The sequence below is a fragment of the Neoarius graeffei genome, chromosome 6, assembly GCF_027579695.1.
Source record: "Neoarius graeffei isolate fNeoGra1 chromosome 6, fNeoGra1.pri, whole genome shotgun sequence".
In the NCBI taxonomy this organism is placed as follows: domain Eukaryota; kingdom Metazoa; phylum Chordata; class Actinopteri; order Siluriformes; family Ariidae; genus Neoarius; species Neoarius graeffei.
In genome coordinates this window covers 39,320,193-39,344,299 of record NC_083574.1, presented here as the reverse complement: position 1 = coordinate 39,344,299, position 24,107 = coordinate 39,320,193, and positions in this window count along the sequence as shown.

Genomic DNA, 24,107 nt, shown 5'->3' with positions numbered 1-24,107 from the left:
GGTGACTCTAAATTGACCGTAGGTGTGAATGTGAGTGTGAATGGTTGTCTGTGTCTATGTGTCAGCCCTGTGATGACCTGGCAACTTGTCCAGGGTGTACCCCGCCTTTCGCCCGTAGTCAGCTGGGATAGGCTCCAGCTTGCCTGCGACCCTGTAGAAGGATAAAGCGGCTAGAGATGATGAGATGATTATTATGCCATTTTTCACAAATTTGTTCCTGTCATTTCGCTGGTTTGTTTAAATTCTAAGTGGAAATGATTTTGTCAGACATATTGTACAAAGTTTTTATTTATCGAATTTGCAAAAAATAAAACTGACCTGTTTCTCAAAATCCAGTGAATGTGGATAGAATAAAACAGTTATTCCACTCAATCTTGTCGTACATGGCTTATCGACAACTCAGTGCTATGTGCCTTGTTGGCTATCAGTTCATGTACGAATAGATTTCATGGACTAACTGTTTTATATATATATATATATATATATATATATATATATATATATATATATATATATATATATATATACACACACACACACACACACACACACACACACACACAGGGGCAAAAAAGTATTTAGTCAGTCAACAATTGTGCAAGTTCTCCCACTTAAAAAGATGAGAGAGGCCTGTAATTTTCATCATAGGTACACTTCAACTATGAGAGACAGAATGAGGAAAAAAAAGTCCAGAAACTCATTGTCTGATTTTTAAAGAATTTATTTGCAAATTATGGTGGAAAATAAGTATTTGGTCAATAACAAAAGTTCATCTCAATACTTTGTTATATACCCTTTGTTGGCAATGACAGAGGTCAAACATTTTCTGTAAGTCTTCACAAGGTTTTCACACACTGTTGCTGGTATTTTGGCCCATTCCTCCATGCAGATCTCCTCTAGAGCAGTGATGTTTTGGGGCTGTCACTGGGCAACACAGACTTTCAACTCCCTCCAAAGATTTTCTATGGGGTTGAGATCTGGAGACTGGCTAGGCCACTCCAGGACCTTGAAATGCTTCTTACGAAGCCACTCCTTCGTTGCCCGGGCAGTGTGTTTGGGATCATTGTCATGCTGAAAGACCCAGCCATGTTTCATCTTCAATGCCCTTGCTGATGGAAGGAGGTTGTTTCCACCCCCATGCTTCACAGTAGGTATGGTGTTCTTTGGATGCAACTCAACATTCTTTCTCCTCCAAACACGACAAGTTGAGTTTTTACCAAAAAGTTCTATTTTGGTTTCATCTGACTATATGACATTCTCCCAATCCTCTTCTGGATCATCCAAATGCTCTCTAGCAAACTTCAGACGGGCCTGGACATGTACTGGCTTAAGCAAGGGGACACGTCTGGCACTGCAGGATTTGAGTCCCTGGCGGTATAGTGTGTTACTGATGGTAGCCTTTGTTACTTTGGTCCCAGCTCTCTGCAGGTCATTCACTAGGTCCCCCTGTGTGGTTCTGGGATTTTTGCTCTCCGTTCTTGTGATCATTTTGACCCCACGGGGTGAGATCCTGCATGGAGCCCCAGATCGAGGGAGATTATCAGTGGTCTTGTATGTCTTCCATTTTCTAATAATTGCAACCACAGTTGATTTATTCACACCAAGCTGCTTACCTATTGCAGATTCAGTCTTCCCAGCCTGGTGCAGGTCTACAATTTTGTTTCTGGTGTCCTTTGACAGCTCTTTGGTCTTGGCCATAGTGGAGTTTGGAGTGTAACTGTTTGAGGTTGTGGACAGGTGTCTTTTATACTGATAACGAGTTCAAACAGGTGCCATTAATACAGGTAACGAGTGGAGGACAGAGGAGCCTCTTAAAGAAGAAGTAACAGGTCTGTGAGAGCCAGAAATCTTGCTTGTTTGTAGGTGACCAAATACTTATTTTACCGAGGAATTTACCAGTTAATTCATTAAAAATCCTACAATGTGATTTCCTAGATTCTTTCCCCCCATTCTGTCTCTCATAGTTGAAGTGTACCTATGATGAAAATTACAGGCCTCTCTCATCTTTTTAAGTGGGAGAACTTGCACAATTGGTGGCTGACTAAATACTTTTTTGCCCCACTGTGTGTATGTGTGTGTGTATATATATATATATATATATCTCCACACAGATTTACAAGCAAATCTCTGAGCAACACGAACAAAACTTTGCAAACCTAGAGGTGTGTGTGTGTGTTTACGAAAATATTCAAGCTCAGTCTAATTTCATGTCGATGGATAAACTGCCCTGTTCAATTTATCAACAGGTAAAAATAATAATAATTAAAAAAATTAAAAATACTATCTTGTCCTTCAGCTACTGTATGGCTTATTTGGGCCATTTTCAAGTTGAATGCTAAACCACTTTCCCTCTCTCAACCTCCTCACTCAGGGATGAAAGCAAATGACTATGCTCTGTTAAGTACTCGTGTAGAAAATAGGATTGCATTAACAGAAACATTCAAAGTGAACATGAAGTAATAAGCAATTTTTTCCCAGTCAATTAGCATATTTTTTGTTGATTTTTAACACTGTCACTACAGTATTTTTATCTGTCTTATAAATTTGGTGTCATCCAGTGCCAACAGTAGCAGTCACACTGCGATTTTAATTAAAAAAAAATTGTGACACTGCCAAAACTTGCTCGTTATTGTATCAGAGGGTAACATCCTACCAAACGAGCCAGCTCTCATTTGCTACTCATCCCTTTAATCTATTTAAGATGCCACTGATTTGGAAAGGCAGCTCTGTTATTAACTCCATACTGCTGAAAAGGCCAATTTTCAATCCGCTTTGTCAGCAGAACATTTAGCATTGCTGCTGATTGCACCCCTTTTGTGGCATTGATATACACTACCACAGCCAAAACCCCCACACGCACCCCTCCTAAAAAGCTTCTGTTCTCCTCAGGCACACTGCTAGTTTCTCAGCATAAGAAATATTAAGAGATGGCTTAGTCATTTCATGGTGCATTTTTAAATCTAAAAACAAGGGTTAGTCTGTAGGTCAATGGTTGGTTAAATCAGGCTTTGTTCGAGGAATGTTCTGCAAAGGTGCGATCAATTTCTTCACCTTTTTCACCAGCTGCTTTTGGACAGCCACTCAGCAGGTCACCATTTAGGATCTCAGCACTCGTGTGTGTGTCAGTGTGTATGTATGTGCATGTTGGACATTCTTCTAACCCCTCAGGGTCCAGAGAAAACTCCCTTTAGTTGAGAGCTTGATATTTGTGTGTGCAGTGATGCATGAGTGAATGCAAACACACCTGGATTCACTGTCACACACGTGCACGCGCACACACACACACACACACACACACACACACACACACGCTGACTATGCTTGTAAAAAATACATTCAGTAATCAAACATAGACTCATTCTAAGATATCAGTTAAATATAGAAACTGAATTTAATTACCAGCATTATTAAATTTTTCATAGGACACATGTCTTAATACAGTACATTACAGGCATTTAGCAGATGCTCTTATCCAGAGTGTCGTACAACATTCCCAGAGCAGCCTGGGGAGCAATTGGGGGTTAGATGTCTTACTCAAGGGCACTTCAGTCATTCCGGCTAATCCATTGAATCGAACCAGAGACCTTTTGGTCCCAAAGCTGCTTCGCTAACCATTAAGCCATGGCTTCCCCCTTTTTTTAATAGAAAAAAGAGACAAAAGACAGCTTATGACTCCAGGCGGTATCATATTTAGTCTAACAGTCTGCAAGTGAAACAACATATCAACTTGCGTTGAAATGTTAGGATTTAAATGTTAAAAGCAGAAACATGGCGACTTAAATGTTAAAAGCAGGAACAAATGACATGATCCTTGAGGCTGCCATTAAATAACTGGCTTTCAGTTGGAAATAATGACCTTTTGATTTTGTCGGTGGTATTTTTCACTGTAATTAAGCTATTGTTGCGAAGTTAAAAGTTAAAAGGTGAATGACAGGTCGCTTGAATGCTCATTACTAACTACTTTTGAATGCACTGTTGATTCTTTCAAAGGAAATACCAGGCTGATGATTTAATATTGATGGTTTCTTTGCATATTCAACAACAGCGCTCACGATCCCAAGCACGAAATGATTTAATGGCAGGTAACAAAACAGACCTACATGCACATGACAGACATTCAGAATAACAACTCCATCATGGGAGAACATGTGGTTTCATTCAGGCTATCAGTAGACACTGGAAATGATAGCATGTGTTTTAAATATAGGAAGGTGGAAGCAAATATGATTGATATCAGGTGTTTTAGATTAGATGTATGTCAGGTACGTGGCACATGTGGCTTAAGGTACATAATAAAAGTGAACTTAAAGGCATTATTAAACCAATACAGACCTATGGCTGTCATATACAGGAGCGGTCAAAAGTTTGGACGCACCTTCTAATTCAGTAATTTTTCTTTATTTTTATTAATTAAAACACTTTGTGTATTAAAGTACTGATGGATGTCATTTCTCTTTACTTAGTCGAGCGGTTCTTGACATAATATGGATTACTACAGTTGTGGAATAGGGCTATTTACTGTATTGTTATTATTGATTATTTACTATTTGATCTCAAACACATTAAGAAGGCAAGAAATTGCAGTAATTAACTTTTGATGAGGCAGAGCTGTGAATTGAAAAGCATCCCAGGTGACTACCTCGTGAAGCTGGTTAAAATAATGCCAATAGTGTACAAAGCGTCATCAAGGTAACCCTTACAAAAAAAGAAGTTTATCCAAGTGTGCTTCTAGTATACTTCTTTTGAACTAAAAATAAGAGAGAATGCTTTCAGTTTACTTTTTATTTACTTATCAGAGATATATTTAATAAAGTTATACATAAGTATACTTGGCTTGTATTGAAAAGTATATCAGAAAGTCTAAGTATATTAAGCTTATACTTAAACTTTTGATCAGGATATACTTAACAAAAGTGTAATAAAGTATTAAAATATTTGTGCCTTATGTTTAAGTGTGGGCGCCACGGTGGTGTAGTGGTTAGCGCTGTCACCTCACAGCAAGAAGGTCTGGGTTCGAGCCCCGTGGCTGGCGAGGGCCTTTCTGTGCAGAGTTTGCATGTTCTCCCCGTATCTGCATGGGTTTCCTCCGGGTGCTCCCGTTTCCCCCACAGTCCAAAGACATGCAGGTTAGGTTAACTGGTGACTCTAAATTGACTGTGAGTGTGAATGGTTGTCTGTGTCTATGTGTCAGCCCTGTGATGACCTGGCGACTTGTCCAGGGTGTACCCCGCCTTTCACCCGTAGTCAGCTGGGATAGGCTCCAGCTTGCCTGCGACCCTGTAGAACAGGATAAAGTGGCTACAGATAATGAGATGAGATGAGGTGTTTAAGTGTACTTGCCCTATAGTTGTGCTTCAGCATTGTTGACTCTTAAGTATGTCTTTGGTTCCATATAAGTTTTTTTATTTATTTATTTCTCCTGAGTGGGATAATTGATTTTTTTTAATGTATTTCTTTTTCTTTAGAGCTTGGATGTCAATTTCAGTTGTCATTGCCATGTTTTTATACTTTGGCATTTAATATAATGTTGCTTTAAATTTTGATTTTTAAAGAAAATGAATATGTTTTTAATCCTGAGTATCTGTTGTTATTTTGTGAATTCTTACCTTTATAACTTCATTGTAACTTAAAGTACAAAACACTTGCGTTGTCTACTGGTAGTGTGCATGAGGTAAGGGTTCAGGCTAGAAAACTAATAGTATACCTAGAAGGGTAACTGCAGTATACTTCAAAACTAAAAAGTGGACCACATGTATATATAACCAGTAACTAATAGTATATTTCCAATATAATGTAAAGTATACTTTTATAAACTAAAAAGTGGACTAGAAGTGTGTAACGAGTAAACCAGTAGTATATTTTCAGTATACTACAAAGTATACTTTAGTAAACTAAAAAGTGGACTAAAAGTATAAAACAAGTAAACTCCTAGTATATTCCCAGTAGACTATGAAGTATGCTTTTGTAAACTAAAGAGTGGACTACAAGTATAGAACTAGTAAACTATTAGTATATAAGTTTACTTGTGGTATACTTGGAGTCCAAAATTAAAAAAAAAAATACTAGTTGTATACTCAGAGTTTACTTTCCTTAGACTTAAAGTATACTTTTCATAAACTAAAAGTGGGCCAATTTAGTCCCAAGAAGTATTAGATTAGTTTACTTCCAAGTATACTGTAAGTACATTGATATCAGTATACTTGGTACACAGAAGTATACTTAAGGAAATATACTTTAACTTTACTTAAGTATACTTAATAAAATGAACTCGAAGTATACTCCTTTTTGATAAGGGAAACACTGGCTATTTTGAAAAATCTAAAATATGAAACACATTTTGTTTCTTTAACGCTTTTTTGTTTACCACATCATTCCATATACAGCACTGTGCAAAAGTCTCAGGCCCCCTTTTTTTCATGCAAACTTTGTTATACATTTCTATTTTATGACTTCTATATTATCGCGCCAGTACAAAAACATTTTAGAATCCAAACGTTCATTTTCCAGCACAAAATTATATGTTACAGAAAAAAAAAAAGTTTGTATCTGAGCAACATATTCCATAAGAGAGCACTTTTCATCTCATATCTCATCTCATTATCTCTAGCCGCTTTATCCTTCTACAGGGTCGCAGGCAAGCTGGAGCCTATCCCAGCTGACTACGGGCGAAAGGCGGGGTACACCCTGGACAAGTCGCCAGGTCATCACAGGGCTGACACATAGACACAGACAACCATTCACACTCACATTCACACCTACGGTCAATTTAGAGTCACCAGTTAACCTAACCTGCATGTCTTTGGGGGAAACTGGAGCACCCAGAGGAAACCCACGCAGACAACATGCAAACTCCGCACAGAAAGGCCCTCGCCGGCCACAGGGCTCGAACCTGGACCTTCTTGCTGTGAGGCGACAGCGCTAACCACTACACCACCGTGCCGCCCCAGAGCACTTTTCAGATTAAAAAAAAAAAAGAAAACATAATGAAGGCTGCTTGGTTTTGGTGCAAAATGAAGAAGCGAGTGTGTCAAAGTGTCCAGAAGAACTGTGGCTGGTTCTGTAAGATGCTCAGTAAAACCTACAGCTCATTTCCTTATAAAACTGCACTCATTGTACCTGAGACTACTACTTTTTTTTTTTAAAGCAAAGGGTCGTCTCACACCAAATACTGACTTTGTTTCATTTATTATGGCTTACCAATGACTGTTTATGGTATTTTTTAATGTTGAAACATTTCATTTCATTATTTTTAAGTCATTTTTGGTCTCCAGCATTTCTTTACATGTGCCTAAGACCTACACAGTCCTGTAGGTTCCATATGTTATTTCATAGTTGTGATGTCTGCGGTATTGTTCTACAATGTAGACAAAAGTCAAAATACATTTTTTAAAAAAATAAATAAAAGCTCTATGAATGGGTAGGTGTGTCCAAACGTTTGACTGGTACTGGATCCTATGACTGCTCACAATGAGCTCTGAGTCACTGTTATTATGGTAAAGATGCTTAGAAAAAGAAAAGAAAAGAAGTACCTTTAGCACATGTTGACGTAATCAGGTGTGGCTGGATAAATGGTGAGACTAAGCTCCCTTGTGTTTCAAAGACAAAGAGACAATAATGTCGAGTTTCAGGGGGTTTTTTTTTGCATCCACATCAGATTATTTGCTGTTAACAAATACCGTAAGGTGCATTGTTTTGGATTTGTTTTTGCACCACCAGTGGTAGTAACAAAAAAATATATACTAAATGGGAAGAAAAAACAAGGATCAGGTTGATTTCTTTCTAACCCAGATTGGGGATTTATGGAGGTTATCAGTGACAGTCGTGTCAGCTAACATAGTCATGTCTAACATACTTTTTCCCCCAAAAATGTCTTTGGAGATAAAACTAAAGGGAGATAGACTAAGCCCACATGTTCAAAGTAGAAATTATACAAAAGCACAGATGATAGAACTGTAAGTTGAGTTTTTTTTTTTTTACCTCTTCAGACCCTGTGTCCACTGTAATGGGCATGACACATTCTTTGGTTTAAGCCAATAAAAATGCATGTTTTTTTTTTTTCAATTTCAACAATGCTTAGTCACTAATTGTTTCCTGATTATCCAATCACAATGAAATTATGACCTGTAACTTGCTCTCAGAAAGTTTCAGCTATCACACAAGATAAGCATGGCTCACCATCTGGACAGGAGGAGGAGCAAGCACCTTTCTCACCTTTCAAATACGAATTTACGTCTATGGTAGCCTCATATATTTGCATTAAAAACAGTGTTATAGCCAAGTCACTAAATCTCAAGTCTGAGTCCAGTCCCGAGTCCCCAGTGTTCGAGTCAAGTCCAAGTCATTAAAAAAAATTTTGAGTCGAGTCCACTATTGATCCAAGTCAAGTCCAAGAACAAGACTCCAACTACACCATTTGACAGTGGCTGTTTCATCGCCATTAACATTAGTTTGTTCCTGAACATGACGTATGAACAGGTGAATGTGCATTCTCTTTGTCAGGGAGTGTGAAGTATTCTGTCAGAGATGGTTGGGAGATGGATGTAAGTGCAGAAGGTGTGTTTATTAATACAAGTGAAGACGGTAAACAATCCAGAATGGCAAGAAAAATCGTAAAACGGTGAAACAGGCAATAGGTCGAGCGAGGCACAAACAGGCTATCGTAGACTTGGCAGAATCAAAGACGAGAAACAGGAAATCAGGGATCAGGAAACCTAACACGGAAATAAGGCTTGGTAATTTGTCAGCAACGCAACTCAATACTTCGCAAAGTAAGTGTGTTTTCACAGTTTTTATATAGGCGCGCTGATTGCGCCTTAATCCTGTGCAGGCGTGAGTCATTTACAGCGCGCACATGCGAGAGCCCGCTTGGCACGCATGCTGTCTAGAGCGCACCCGAGAGGCTATCTGATGCACACGCCAAGGCACGCAGGTGTGACACTCTTGCATGAAATTAGTACAAAAATTAATGTAGATATAAATATTTTATGGCAAATTATTATGGCATGTTACAAAAAATAAAGAAAAAATCTGAGTCCTTGTCTCCAATTTATGAATCTGAATGCAGTTAATGCACGAGTCTGAGTCAACAGTGCTCAAGTCCAAGCTGAGTCATGAGTCCTTAAAATTAGGGCATGAGTCAGACTCAAGTACTACAAGCCTGTTTTAAATATAATCTTAATCTTATCAAGTGATTTGTATTTAAAGTTAATTTGAATATATTTCAAAGCTTTAAAGCACAGGATTTTTTTTTTTTTTTAGTTTAATGTCCATCACAATGGACATCTGGTCCTGAAAGACAACAGCAGGTGCTTGATGATTTGATGTTAGTATACCAGGTTGTGAATTTCTGTAAGCATTTCCGAGCTAACATGTAGTTTGACAATCTATTAATCATCAAAGTAATCTTTTATGATGTACTTTTAGAGTATAAAGTCACAGACTTTCTTGAACTTCTGATACATGGAGAACTATCCAATATTGACTGCTTGGATTCAGGAAATGAGACAGAGGGGACCAGGAGTAAGGGAGTGAAGTGAGTAAAAGATGTTGTTTTCTTGGCTTCAGAGAGAGCCAATGACAATGGAGAGGTTTTATACATGCCAGAAGAATCTGAGTTCCCATCTGAGAAGATAGTGTAGTGACCGAGGAGCATGAGGATCTGACAGTGTGTAAGGAAGAGATTAAGTAGCATTGTTGGCCATTCATTATCATCCTGGATCTCCTTCATTTGAAAATGAATGTGGCCAAATGTCTTGTGAGAGTGGAAAAAACAGTGGGGGTGAAACATGGAAGGTCTCCTGAGCCAGTTCACATCCATCAGCCCAAACAAGCTCAGGATAAGGCCCCTACCTGAAGTATAGTTTGACATGGTGGACCGCATGCTGAATCATGATGACAAGTAAGAAGCTACCAAGTGCAAAAGGCTCTACTGTACAGAGAGAGAGAAAAAAGAAAAAAACAACGACATGCCTTTTGTGACAACTGCAATGTTGACCCATGCTTTGTACCAAACCAAAACTGTTTCAAAGCAGCTCATCAAAAATGAGTTAATGAATGATAAAACACACATACACACACCCTTTTCAAACTCTTTAGTTCATGTCTGATCATTTGATAACATGATTACTAGAATAATATGACCATTTGTTCTGAAGGTTTCTTGATATTTTATGTTCAATTAGCTGTGGCATCCATTGTAATCCCTTCTGAATTCAGAGTCCTGAGACCTCAATGCCCACAAGGGGGTGATTCCTGGAATCACTGGTGGAAGGATGAACACAGGCTGACAGCCAGGCGGTCCAAACGCTCTGGTGATTCCTGTGGCCAATGCAGACACGTACCCCCCATCCTCCTGGGAACTAACATCAGAGGTGCAGCCCCCCATCAGCCCTGGTCGTCCTGCTCCCTCGCTTGCCACCTGGCTCTCCGGCGGGGAGCAAAGCAGTGCGGACGAGGACTGCGCACCCTCATTACCACCATCAACAACAAATCCTTTGCGCAAGCTATGTCCTTCCCCCCTTTTATCAGTCTAAAGCATTGGAAGGACTTCTTGAAGTGCTCCCTGTAGTCATGAAACATCCCTCCTGCCGACCTTGAGATCCTCGCCAAGGACCACGTGAACTGGAAGCAGACTGTGTCCCAGGGAGTCCGCCACTTAGAGGAAGAACAGACCAGGCTGAGGGAGGAGAAATGGGCCCAGCGATGCCTTCGGCAATTCCTTCCCTCTGCCCACACCAGCTCCCTTCGCCTGTCCTCGTTATCCCAGGATCTGCCAGTCCAGGATCGGGCTCCTCTCTCATGAGCGGGCACATGAGAGACTGTGACAGACGGCAACAACCCCAACAGCAACAGCAGCAAGACCTGGGAAAGCAAAGAAGACAACGAAGAGGAGGACCTTGTCATCATCAAATATTGACGGACAGCCATAAGCAAAAGTAAACCATTGTAATGAACATGAAAAAATTAATAACAACAAGAATTGGTAAAAAAAATATTCAGACTTCATTTCTACGTTGAAGAAGAGTAAAAATCAGCTGTGTAAAAATTTTTTGCTCAATAGAAAAAAAATCAGGTCTGAACAGATTTTAAACAAAAGAGTGTTACAAGTCTTTTATTTGGTGGAAGCACGGCACAAACACAGTAAGACATAATGAATCACAGACCATGAAAACATATTCCTACCTGCTACATCATTCTTGTTATGCTATCGATGAAACCTTATGAAATAATGCATTTCTCAACCTGAATTTTAGCCCTAATCTAATATTACAACTAGCCATCTTTTGTGAAGGCCCTTCTCTGTTCTCTAAATCAGTGTTTCTCAACCACTAGACCACGGCCCATTAGCGGGCCGTGAAATGCCATCAAGTGGGCCGCAAATTTTTTTTCAAGTTGAAGTTAATCATAGCAGGGTACAATTGCTGGGTTGCATCCGATGTCACATCCGTCTCATTAAGCTATGGTCACACTACAGCTCACGATGCTTTGCAATGGGTTATCAATGAAAATGAGGCATTTTGATGGCGGTATACACGTGAGCTAAAAGTTATAGCCACACAGCACACAAACACTTGACTGTCACGCCTTTGCGTGCTTGAGTCTGGCGCAGCTCGAGCAACCGCTCACAGAATGCGTTGTGCACACACTTGGATCCCAGTTGTTATGAGAAACACCTGACACTGATTTGAGCACAACCAGCATGTGCAGATACGGACACTGTTTTCACAGAGACTTTGCGAAGTATCATCATCACTGTCATGTTTGTTTCTGGCCATGTTTGTAACGCTGTTTAAATATTCTGCTTCATGATTCTTTCTGTTTCGTTTTGTAAATATCACACCTGCTAATAAACACTCTTTCTGCACTTAGATTGGTCTACCACCATCGATCTTGTCATGTCCTGATCCCCAGTTCTTTACCCCAGTCACATATAAAAAGTTGTACGCCTCCATGCTCTTCCAGGTTTTCATCTGTGTGTCCGTGTAGAATGATGTCTGCAGCACCAGGTAGTTTGAGATGTTGGGGAACTCAATGGATGGATAGTTTTCCAACTCATAGGAAAAATCCTTCTTTGTTAGCCTGTAAGTATCTAATCCCATTGAGTGGTTTCTATATCCACTTCTTTTGAGTGTACTTCTTGGTTTTAATAACTTTCTTGTTTGATGTACACAAACATGGCAATAAGTTCTTGTGTTAATGGACCAGACTCCACTTTTGGATCATTAATCCCTTTTGAGTGAGAATGCCCTGCATGCATGGTTTGGCTTCTGGCACATCCATACAGTTTTAAATACAACACCTATAATTAAAAACAGTTTGTTTTTATTGCATTTATTTAATTCCCGGACTCCCATCTGTAACAGGGAGTGATGCTGCATCCCATTAATACACTTTACAATAGATTATTACATTCGAATAGAATACATGAGCCAAAATAATTGGATATCATTTTTAATGGGCCCCAACTTGTCACAAGTATGAATAGGTGGGCCTCGAAGCAGAAAAGATTGAGAACCCCTGCTCTAAATCATGCCTCCATGCCTAAATAAATCAATTTCTAAAGCTTTGCATGATCCCTCGTCTATCTCAGCTATCATGTATCATTTATCATTCAGGCCAAGAAATACAGAAATCTCAGTTACGGGAAGTCAATGTTTTTGCATAGCAGTGTGATAGTTATCTCAGCAGCGATATGGACCACTTAGCACAAATTCGAACAACAGCATCTCATTGATTAAAAAGTGCTGAAGTTTAGAACTTGGACGCTCAAGAGTTTGACACCTGATCGACAGCGTGTGACCTGGTCTTGCGAAGGGACTTGTAATGGCTAACAAGCTCTTCATTCAACTCGTCCAGACATATGAGAGTCGCCACAGTCAAATGGGATTTAGGTGAAACCATTGCTCTTACTAATCTCCCTCCTTCTACCACAGTCCTACTGAGCAAGGCTTTGTTTTTCCATCGGGTGGAAAGTTGCACTTCATTCTGAGTGAAGTGTAGTGTGCACGCTGTGCACAGGAGACCCTTAAATCGCTCTGCCTGGTCAAACCTGGTATGAAAAATGGTTGATCCTGCACATCCACTCCTCCTGAGCGTTCTCCTCATGAGCCTGATTTAACCCTGGTCAAATTGCACAGCTGTGGGTGGCATGTCTTAAAACATTTGACATCCTATTAAATTGGGGAGTTGTGCAGCATGTGTGGTTTGGCGATCGCACAATAAAATTAGCACTGATAATGAACTCCACCAATGTTTAAAACAAACTGCTGCGGAAAACATGAGTCTTACATGTGATCACTGTGTTCTATTAGTTGCTTGTACTGTAGATGTCTGATTATTGATGACCATTCTCATTACTGGACCACTCAATCCCTCCCTCAGGCGTAAACATGGCCACCTCATAGGCTGGACCTTAACAAGCCAAACAAACACCTCACATCTGTACAACTCAATAAACACTGCCTGTGTGGGTATGTGCACGCTATGAACAGAGCCATATGACAGACAGCTGAGTAAACTGGAGGTGTGCGCCGTACTGAGCAGGCAGAAAGAGGAGAAGCAGTCCATCAGAGAATGAACAGTGCTTTTGTTGAAAGTGAAGGGATGCAGACATCACAGCGGAGCTCCCCCCGCCGCTACAGCCATCTCCACTCCCCAAGACCTCATCATGAATTGTGTATTTCTCTCAGCCAGCTTCCTCCTCCTAATGCTGCGGCCTGGGCCTCTCAGCCTACCAAGGATGTTTTCATAGCATTAACATGAAAGAAAATATTTTCCCTGCTATACAGGAGCATGAAAGGACTAGCGCCAGACAAAGAAAATTTCAACAAATCACAGATATTAACACTGATTCAAACCAAAAAAGAATCGTTTGCACCCAGACAGATATATGCATGCTAGCAGTAGATGGGTTTTTTTTTTTTCATGGATGAAGCTTCGGACTATCTGTCCTCAAACAGTCCAGAGGAAGCTGAGGAACAGAAAGGAAAAGAGACCCTGAGATGATTGATAGGTGATGAAAGATTGAAGGTTGACAGAGCAGTGACCTGGAGTTGGCATTACACTGATGCATATTACAACTCAAGTTCAGAGGGAGTAAAAAAAAAAAGGAAAAAAGAAAACCCATCATGAACAAATTGGCAGATATTGTAGGTTACCCTAAGGTTAATTAACAGTTTTTCCATGAAATCGAGTCATATATGAGCCGATAGCCGACAAGGCGCATAGCGCAGAGTTGGCTATAAGCCATGTACAATGGGACTGAGTGGAATAACTGTTTTATTCTATCCACATTCACTGGATTTTGAGAAATAGAGCATTTTTATTGTTATTGTTTGCAAATTCGATAAATAAAAGCTTTATACAAAATGTCCAACAAAATCATTTCCTCTTAGAATATAAACAAACTGGTGAAATGACAGTAGCAATTTGTGAAAAATGTGATAATAATTCTTGAAAAAAAGACATGTTCTTACCATCAAATACTTTTCTTCCATATTTTATTCTTTTTTTGTAATTTTTTTGGGGGGTTTTGTTTATGAGTAGAATTTTTATTTCATCCTCGGTTGGTTCAGCAACACGCTCCACCATTTTGTTTTTCTCTACTCACAGTATATGAGCTGATATCCTCATAGTAGAGTAGCCAATCAGAGCGTGCAATTGCTCATATTCAGTGAATGTGGATAAAATAATTAAAAATATCCTCAGATGTTCTATATGCATAAATAGCTGAAATCTGGTCATAGTCAGTCTGTAAATGGCTGTGTGATGCTGCCTTTGACACCATACATCATGAGAGACTCATTTCCAGACTATCTTCTTTTGGTATTACTGGCTTAGCTTTATCCTGGTTTCAGTCATATCAAGCAAACAGGCAACAGTTTATTTCTATTGGTGTTCATAAATCATCCACTGCTACTGTTGCTCAAGGTGTGCCTCAGGGTTCTGTCCTTGGTCCCCTTCTTTTTATATTATATGTTTCTCCTACAGGCCAGATTATTCATAACCATGGCCTTAACTTTCATTGTTTTGCTGATGATATTCAAATCTACATCACTATCACCCCTTCCATAGCCTCTGTTCAGCTGCTAAGGACTTGCATCACTGACCTTAAGCAATGGCTGCATAAGAACTGCCTTAAACTTAATGCTGGCAAAACGGAGGTTCTATTACTAGGTACCAAAAGACAGGTTCAGAATTTCTCCAGTTTTACTATTGATGTTGATGGCGTGTCTATTCATCCTTCCCAAGTTGTAAAAAACCTTGGAGTTATCTTTGACTCCACCCTTACGTTTGAACCCCATCTTAAACTAATTACTAAGAATGCTTTCTTTCACCTCCGCAATATTGCACGTCTCCGCCCTTTTCTCTTGGAAACTGATGCCAATATGTTGATCAATGCATTTATTTTTTCTCGTCTTGACTATTGCAATTCTCTCTTTTATGGTCTCCCTGCCACATTGGTCAATTGCCTGCAGTACATCCAAAACTCAGCAGCAAGAGTCCTCACACTCACCAAGCGCACTGCTCACATCACTCCTGTTTTACAGCAACTGCACTGGTTGCCAGTTATCTCTCAGATCAAATACAAAACCTTGCTTTTAACCTATAAAGCTCTTCATGGTTTCGCCCCTTCCTATCTCTGTGAGCTAAGGCCAAGTTTACATTAGACCGTATCTGTCTCGTTTTCTTCGCGGATGCACTGTCCGTTTACATTAAAACGCCTGGAAACGCCGGGAAATGGGAATTCGCCAGGGTCCACGTATTCAATCCAGATCGTGTCTGGTCCGGTGCTGTGTAAACATTGAGAATACGCGGATACGCGGATACGCTGTGCTGAGCTCTAGCTGGCGTCATCATTGGACAACGTCACTGTGACATCCACCTTCCTGATTCGCTGGCGTTGGTCATGTGACGCGACTGCTGAAAAACAGCGCGGACTTCCGCCTTGTATCACTTTTCATTAAAGAGTATAAAAATATGAAAATACTGCAAATACTGATGCAAATACTGCCCATTGTGTAGTTATGATTGTCTTTAGGCTTGCCATCCTTCCACTTGCAAGTGGTAAGTGACGCGCATGCCCAACATGCACTGAGATCACACACACAGCGGCTCAGTCCCGAATCACTGCTCGTGCGCTTCACTCGCGCGCTCTGTGAGCTGCGCAGGGCCGGAGTGCACACCCTCCAGAGGGCACTCACTGTTCAGGGCGGAGTGATTTGGAGCGCAGGATGCCTGCGGAGCCGAGCGTATCCGTGTATTGGCGTTGCTGTGTGCACGCGAATCGTGTATTGGCGTTGCTGTGTGCACACTAATCATTTTAAAAACGTTAATCTGATGATCCGCTGATACAGTCTAATGTAAACCCCACCTAATTCATTTGTACTGTCCCTCCCGCTCCCTCAGATCTTCTGTCTGTGGACTTCTGACTGTTCCACGTTTTAAACTGGCATCTATGGGTGGCAGATCATTCAGTGTTGCTGCTCCTAAACTTTGGAACTCGTTACCACAATCACTTCATGACTGTTCCACTCTCTCTTCCTTCAAAGCTAACTTGAAAACATTTCTATTTACCTCACACTATTCTTCCTAGGTTTTTTTTTTTTTGGTGGTAACTCTTGTGTAAAGCGTCCTTGGGTTTGTGAAAGGCGCTATATAAATTGAACTTCTCATCTCATTATCTCTAGCCGCTTTATCCTTCTACAGGGTCGCAGGCAAGCTGGAGCCTATCCCAGCTGACTACGGGCGAAAGGCAGGATACACCCTGGACAAGTCGCCAGGTCATCACAGGGCTGACACATAGACACAAACAACCATTCACACTCACACCTACAGTCAATTTAGAGTCACCAGTTAACCTAACCTGCATGTCTTTGGACTGTGGGGGAAACCAGAGCACCCGGAGGAAACCCACGCGGACATGGGGAGAACATGCAAACTCTGCACAGAAAGGCCCTCGCCGGCCACGGGGCTCGAACCCGGACCTTCTTGCTGTGAGGCGACAGCGCTAACCACTACACCACCGTGCCACCCTAAATTGAACTTTTTATTATTATTATTATTATTATTATAGTGTGTAGGCTAAACGTCTGTGTGCTTGCCACCTCTCACCTTCAGCCTCACCACTAGCTAGCAGTGCTGCTCCATAGCACAGTGAAAAGAGAGCCGAGTGCATAAGTCTCTCCTGCCAGTACATAGCCTCTCCATAGCAAGTCCCATACAGTGCCTCCACGTGGCTACAGATGGAAACTGGGCACCGTAAGGCCCCAGGCTAAACTGCTGGGAGCTCGGAGGAGGTCTGGCCCCCAGACATGCAGCATGTATGTCCCACCGATGTGTGGACACACCCTGATGCCCATGAACCAGACCCCCAGCTATGGGTAAATAGCACTCGGGTAGATGGAACTCAGTAGCCCTGGCAGACACTCCATCTAAGACAAGGACAGTCTGATATAAAACCTACGATCCAAGGATCTCGCTGCCGTTGTCCCAGCTTGCTTGTTGGGCCATGGCAGATGAAACTTGGGTGTAAAGGGTGGGGCCAGTACAGTGCACACCGGACTCCACCTTAAAACTCCCTTGCGCTGGCCTGAAGGAAACATCCACATTCACAGCTAGACTGCAGTGACTGGAGATGCACCATTCATCAGGCTGTCTCCTCCTTCGAAGCCAGCAGATGAGACAACCTCGCTGAGAAAAGGAGGAAGTGGAAGGATAGAGAAGCCTCAACATGCAACATGTATCTATCCCTCATCTGTAGGCTCTGCGGTTGGACCTGTTTGTCCCAAACTGGTCTCTATAGCCACCAAAGGGCTTGCAGTCAACCTGAAAGCTCCATTTCATAAATCTTCACCCATGAAGAAAAGCCAAGTCAGTAAAACCCTGAGACACAAATCCCACCCACACTGATTGACTAACGAGTTATGGCCAAATTTTGACAAGATTAGCATCTTTCTGTATAATTATTTACTTTAGAAGTCTCCAGATTACGTCTTTGAGACAAGGTACCTTTGAAAACCGTTGATAACGATATTAAAAATGAACAAATAAATAAACTAAAAGTAATTCAGCTAACAAAAGAAAATAATGAACTGCATGATACACTTATTTTTTATACAAAAATATTTATTTGTTTGTTCATTTGTTTTAATTTAAGATTTTTTTTAAAGTTCTCAATTGTCAATACTTGAGAGTAAATCGATATACCATATCGAAGTTCTTCTCATGCCAGGACTTGGTCTTCCCAGGTAGTCTCCTGTCCCAGTACCAACCAGGCTCTTAAGACACCTCGGCCTCTGGCATATTACATAGCTAGGGTTACAGTGGGGGGCCTCTGGTAACCACAAGAGTTTAGAAGAAGAAGAAGCCTTTATTTATCACATGTACACTAAAGCACAGTGAAATTCCTCCTCTGCATTTAACCCATCTGAAGCAGTGAACAAACATATACACTCACACACAAGTGAGCAGTGAGCACACAGACACATACCCCATAGCTGTCCAAGAGAGAGTTTGACTCCCTGTTCACATGTGTATTCCAGCGAGCCTCACCAGATTACAGGAGGTACCATTTTTATGATGGTCTTTGGGTATGACCTGTCTGCGAGTAGAACTCACGATCTGCCTGTCAAGAGGCGGATACACTAACTATGCTGTATACAACATGCAAAATTTGAATTTTATCAGAGAAGGCTTTTTTTCAGGGGTGCCACGGTGGTGTAGTGGTTAGCGCTGTTGCCTCACAGCAAGAAGGTCCAGGTTCGAGCCCCGTGGCCGATGAGGGCCTTTCTGTGTGGAGTTTGCATGTTCTCCACATGGGTTTGCTCTGGTTTCATCCAAAGATATGTAATATTGGATTATTTTCCTCAATAAATAAATGACCAAGTATAATATTTTTGTCTCATTTGTTTAACTGGGTTCTCTTTATCTACTTTTAGGACTTGTGTGAAAATCTGATGTTTTAGTCATATTTATGCAGAAATATAGAAAATTCTAAAGGGTTCACAACCCTTCAAGCACCACTGTCTATAGCTTCTATATATACAGTAACTTGTATATAGTGTATATAGCTTACAACATTTATTATGCAAGGTAGCCCACTTTAGATCGTTCCTTCTGGACTAGATAGGGCCGGAGTGAGCTACGCCATCATTGACGGTCTCGTTTGAATGACATAACAGGCTCCGTTTACATTAAGTGTAATGCTTTAATACATTTGATATTCATATTCAAAACAATATAGTGTAATTTAATCTCATTTGTATGAAATGCAAAATGCATATGCATAACTACAGTATTTGCATGAAGTTCTATGAAAACCGCACATTGCATTCATGAGATATTGTTTTTTCTGTACATACTGTACACCACACAAATCCACTTGGTAAGCAAAAAGGAAATGGTCCAGCCCAACTTTTTGTCTGAAAAAATATGATAATCTCGCAAGAGTCCTGAGTAGCTCTTTTATTCAGGATAGCTGAGTATGGGTGAAGCCACAGCCTAATGGTTAGAGAAGCAACTTTGGGACCAAAAGGTTGCTCGTTTGATTCCCCAGACCAGCAGGAATGACTGACGTGCCCTTGAGCAAGGTGCCTAACCCCCAAATGCTCCCCAGCCTGCTCTGGGTATGTTGTATGTTGCTCTGGATAAGAGTGTCTGCTAAGTGCCATTAATGTAATGCAGCTAAAAAATATATGTTGGGGGAGTTTTTGTTCAACCAAAGCAAATCACAAGCAACAATAAACAAACTGCACTACAGCGCCACCATCAGGCAAATGTAGGCTACTTCCTTGAATGTCTAGGGGGATGCTGCACCTTTCTGCCAAGTTTCATTGTTTATCCTAACAAATTTTGTTCAGAATTTTATGAGAAATCCTAACAAAAACAGGCACCTAGCCTGAAGTGATCGGACCCCTAATCTTTAGGAATGAATAGCACGCTAGCATTCCCATTCCCATTCTTACGTTAGGTATGTTCTTAATCAGGATGCTATACTAGATGCATAGAATTACATATTTCACTGAACGCTGCTTCAAAGCATGTTGGTTTAAAATTTATTCATGAAATTTCATGCAACTCCAACTGAAAGTCTCATGTGGCTAAAACAAATACTTTGACCATTCTGTACCTTCGAGACATTCTCGAGGTTGGATCAAATGGTGACATGTCTGATTGGTATAAACCGAAACAGAACAGTGCTTGTGTTTCTCTTAGCCCTGGCACACCTTTTCATCTCATCTGTGTCTCACTCACTGTGTCGATCTTCCAGCTGTAGATTGTAGGGTGTCTATGTGTAGGATCACTGTTATTAGGGGAGAGGTGTAATGAAGGGTTAGGGGACCAGACATCCTGCAGATGGGGATTAGGTTGCATTTGGCCTATTCAAGTAGTTTGAAGACAGACGTAACAGCAGTCAAGCTGTGTGGTTTGTAAAGATGTATAGTACGTATACGTATATGCTGGGGAGAACTATGTGATTCATTCATAAGTTATGCTGATCCTGTTTAAATTTAAGGCAAATGTATCTAATATCAGATTCGGGCCTCAGAAGAGAAATTTAAAAAAAAAAAATCAAGTGGTTTGTTCTGAGTAAAACCAGCAGTTTTAAGGTTGTGTCGTGACCCTAACATTGTGTTCCTAAACTGGTTAAAACAAAATGAAGTACTCAAACCAAATTACCAAGCTCTTAGACCTGGTAGCTGTATTTTTATTCATAACCATTTATAGTAAGTTTAATTTACCATATATGGCCAAAAGTATGTGGGCGCATGACCATCACACCCGTATGTGCTTTTTGAACATCCTGTTGAAGATTTAGTTCCCTTATGCTGCCCTGCACTCTTCTGGGAAAGTTTTTCACTAGATTTTGGAATCAGGCTGTGGGGATTTTTATCCATTCTGCCACAAAATCATCACTGAGGTCAGGCACTGATGTTGGGCAAGGAGGCCTGGGGTAAAGTCAGCGTTCCAGTTCATCCCAAAGGTGTTCAGTGGGGTCAAGGTCAGAGCTCTGTGTAGGCCAGTTGAGTTCTTCTACTCCAACCTTCGCAAATCATGCCTTCCTCAACCTTGCTTTGTGCACAGAGGCACTGTCATGCTGGAATAGGCTTGGACTCCTTAGTTCCAGTGAAGGGAAATGCTTAATGCTACAGCATACAAAAACAATACATATAACAGTGTTGTAGTCAAGTCATTAAACCTTGAGTCCGAGTCCAGTCTCGAGTCCCCAGTGTTCAAGTCCGAGTCAAGTCCAAGTCATTAAAGAAAATTTCGAGTCGAGTCTGAGAACAAGACTCCAACTGCAGCATTTGACAGTGTCTGTTGCTGCCTTTATGTGAAACTGTCTCTGCTACTGTGTTGGACTAATGTTACTGCTCAAGTGACTGCCCCATTTTAGTTAATAGGCTACAGATAAAAAGCTTGTTCATCACTCAGCAAGTCCCGCCTACTATCAACAGGGCAAATAACGAGAGAGGGTTGACACTAGCTAGTTCATTGCTCAGTAAGCAAGTCCCGCTATCAACAGAGCAACGAACATAGCGTGTCACTTCCTTCTCTGGGTGGAGTCTTGCCAAATGACGATTGAAGTTCGAGGTTGTCCCCGTTGTCTCCTCGATAGTTCTTCTACATATGGAACACATAGCAGTGCATTTTTTTCCCCACTGCACAAGAAGTCTGTAAAAGCAAAGTGGACAATCCTAGGGGCTTCTCTCCAGGCATTTTAGCGCCATTAACTTTAGTTTGTTCCTGAACATGACATATCAACAGATAAACGTGCATTCTCTTGCACGAAATTAGTATAAAAATTAATGTAGATATAAATATCGTATGCCAAATTATTATGGCATGTTACAAAAAATAAAGAAAAAATCAGAGTCTCATCTCATTATCTCTAGCCGCTTTATCCTTCTACAGGGTTGCAGGCAAGCTGGAGCCTATCCCAGCTGACTATGGGTGAAAGGCGGGGTACACCCTGGACAAGTCGCCAGGTCATCACAGGGCTGACACATAGACACAGACAACCATTCACACTCACAGTCAATTTAGAGTCACCAGATAACCTAACCTGCATGTCTTTGGGGGAAACCGGAGCACCCGGAGGAAACCCACGCGGACAACATGCAAACTCCGCACAGAAAGGCCCTTGCTGGCCCCGGGGCTCGAACCCAGGACCTTCTTGCTGTGAGGCGACAGCACTAACCACTACACCACCGTGCTGCCCCCAAAATCAGAGTCTTTGTCTCCAATTTATGAGTCCGAATGCAGTCAATGCATGAGTCTGAGTCATCAGTACTCAAGTCACGAATCCTTAAAATTAGGGCATGAGTTGGACTTGAGTCTGAGTCCTGGACTCGAGTACTACAAGCCTGACATATAGTTCTGTGTTTCCAATTTTGTGGCAGGGTTTGGGGAAGAACAACCTATGGGTGTAATGGTCAGGTGTCCAGAAACTTTTGACCATACAGTGTGTCTTTTTATTTTATTTTTTTATAGCATTTCTATGTAAACTTATACTCTATGCTGCACAGTGCATGTAAAATGATACAGTGAATGAAAACAACAAAAACATGGCTTAATTCGCTAGTTTGCTACATGGAAAAAAAATAATAACATAAACAGAAATTCCAAGTTAACCTTTCTGTTCTGGAACAGGTATCATTCTGTTTTTAGTCACAAAATACCCTTTTGTTTCAAACTTTCATTTTCGTTTCTCAAACCAGTTTTGGAGCCCTGGTTAGATTCAATTAATGTCTTAGAGCTACATATTAATAAGGAACAGCAACCTTATTTTTACTTCTTATATCACAATACTATTAAACTCAGCTCTGAATGGTCAGAAGGTACTGATTAATTTTCTATAACAGCAGCTCTGACAGTGCCAGTTGATGTTAGTGCACTTGTTCTTAAGTATTTTCATTCTTCAGTGTCAGTTCTTTGTAACAGTCAAGCTATAATTTTATTTATTTTATTTGTATGTCTGGATATATTTCCAAAGCTAGTGGAATTTTGTGCTTCCATGTGTATCAAATATTTACAGGTACCAATGGATGTGGATAGTGATATGGAGTCATCGTATTTCTATATTGGCTATGTTTTGTCACTACTGAACTTTCCTGCCATTTCCTGGATTGTAAGATGTGTGGCATTGTTGAGCACAGACTTTTACCAAAGCCAAATGCCGTATGTCGCAACATTAGCAAAAGTAAAACTGAACTGATGAATCCGCCCCATGACTTGGATCTACCCCAAAATTGGACGGCTTCTGACTTGACTTACGCTACACCCTTCTACCAAGTTTTATGGAAACTGGGTAGGTAGGTTTTGTGCAATCCTACTTAAAGTCAGACAAGCAAACAAACCACACCGAACACATAACCTCCTTGTCAGAGGTAATAACAAGAACTATGATTCACAGACATTCCACAGCATTAACTGTTACTATAAATAGATAATAAAGTGGAATGTATTTCTTATAACCACACATCCTGTCATGCTTTAATCTTTACTTAATTCATTTGGCATTTTCATAAAATGCAGCCAATTAGCATCACAGCTACTGTACATTGCTCCTGACAGTCTGGAAACGTTTGTTTTTTTGCTCTCACACACCAAGTTTTTCACAACCTCTTTAATACCATAGCCAGGTGAGTGAGCTTATGGCCAGAATTACACCCGGGATGTCGGAATAATTTTTCATTAAGGGTTGTTTTACAATCAGGGTACAAAGTTTGTGTCACAGGGGTCCAAAATTCAAATTGATTCAAACTGGTTCTTGTACCAGTTTTTAAGTGAAGGACAAGTTAAAGAACAGATTTCAGGTAATTTTTTGACATGTGTGTATGGTAGTTTTGTGTAATCTGCTATAAGATAAAGAAGATTAAGTGTAGCTTTAAGCAGGGCTGGGAGAAACAAATGAAGTGATTCTCGGAGAGGACTTTTTTTGACAATTCAGAATCCACTACTTCCATAGTGCTTTTAAATACAAGGCTGTAAGCTTTGTGTTAGTTGTCTCTAATATTTATGTCCCAATATCTTGACCACATTTTAGGATGAAAATAATCATTTTAGATATGTTATTTTATATTGAAAAATTAGCTGTCTCGGAG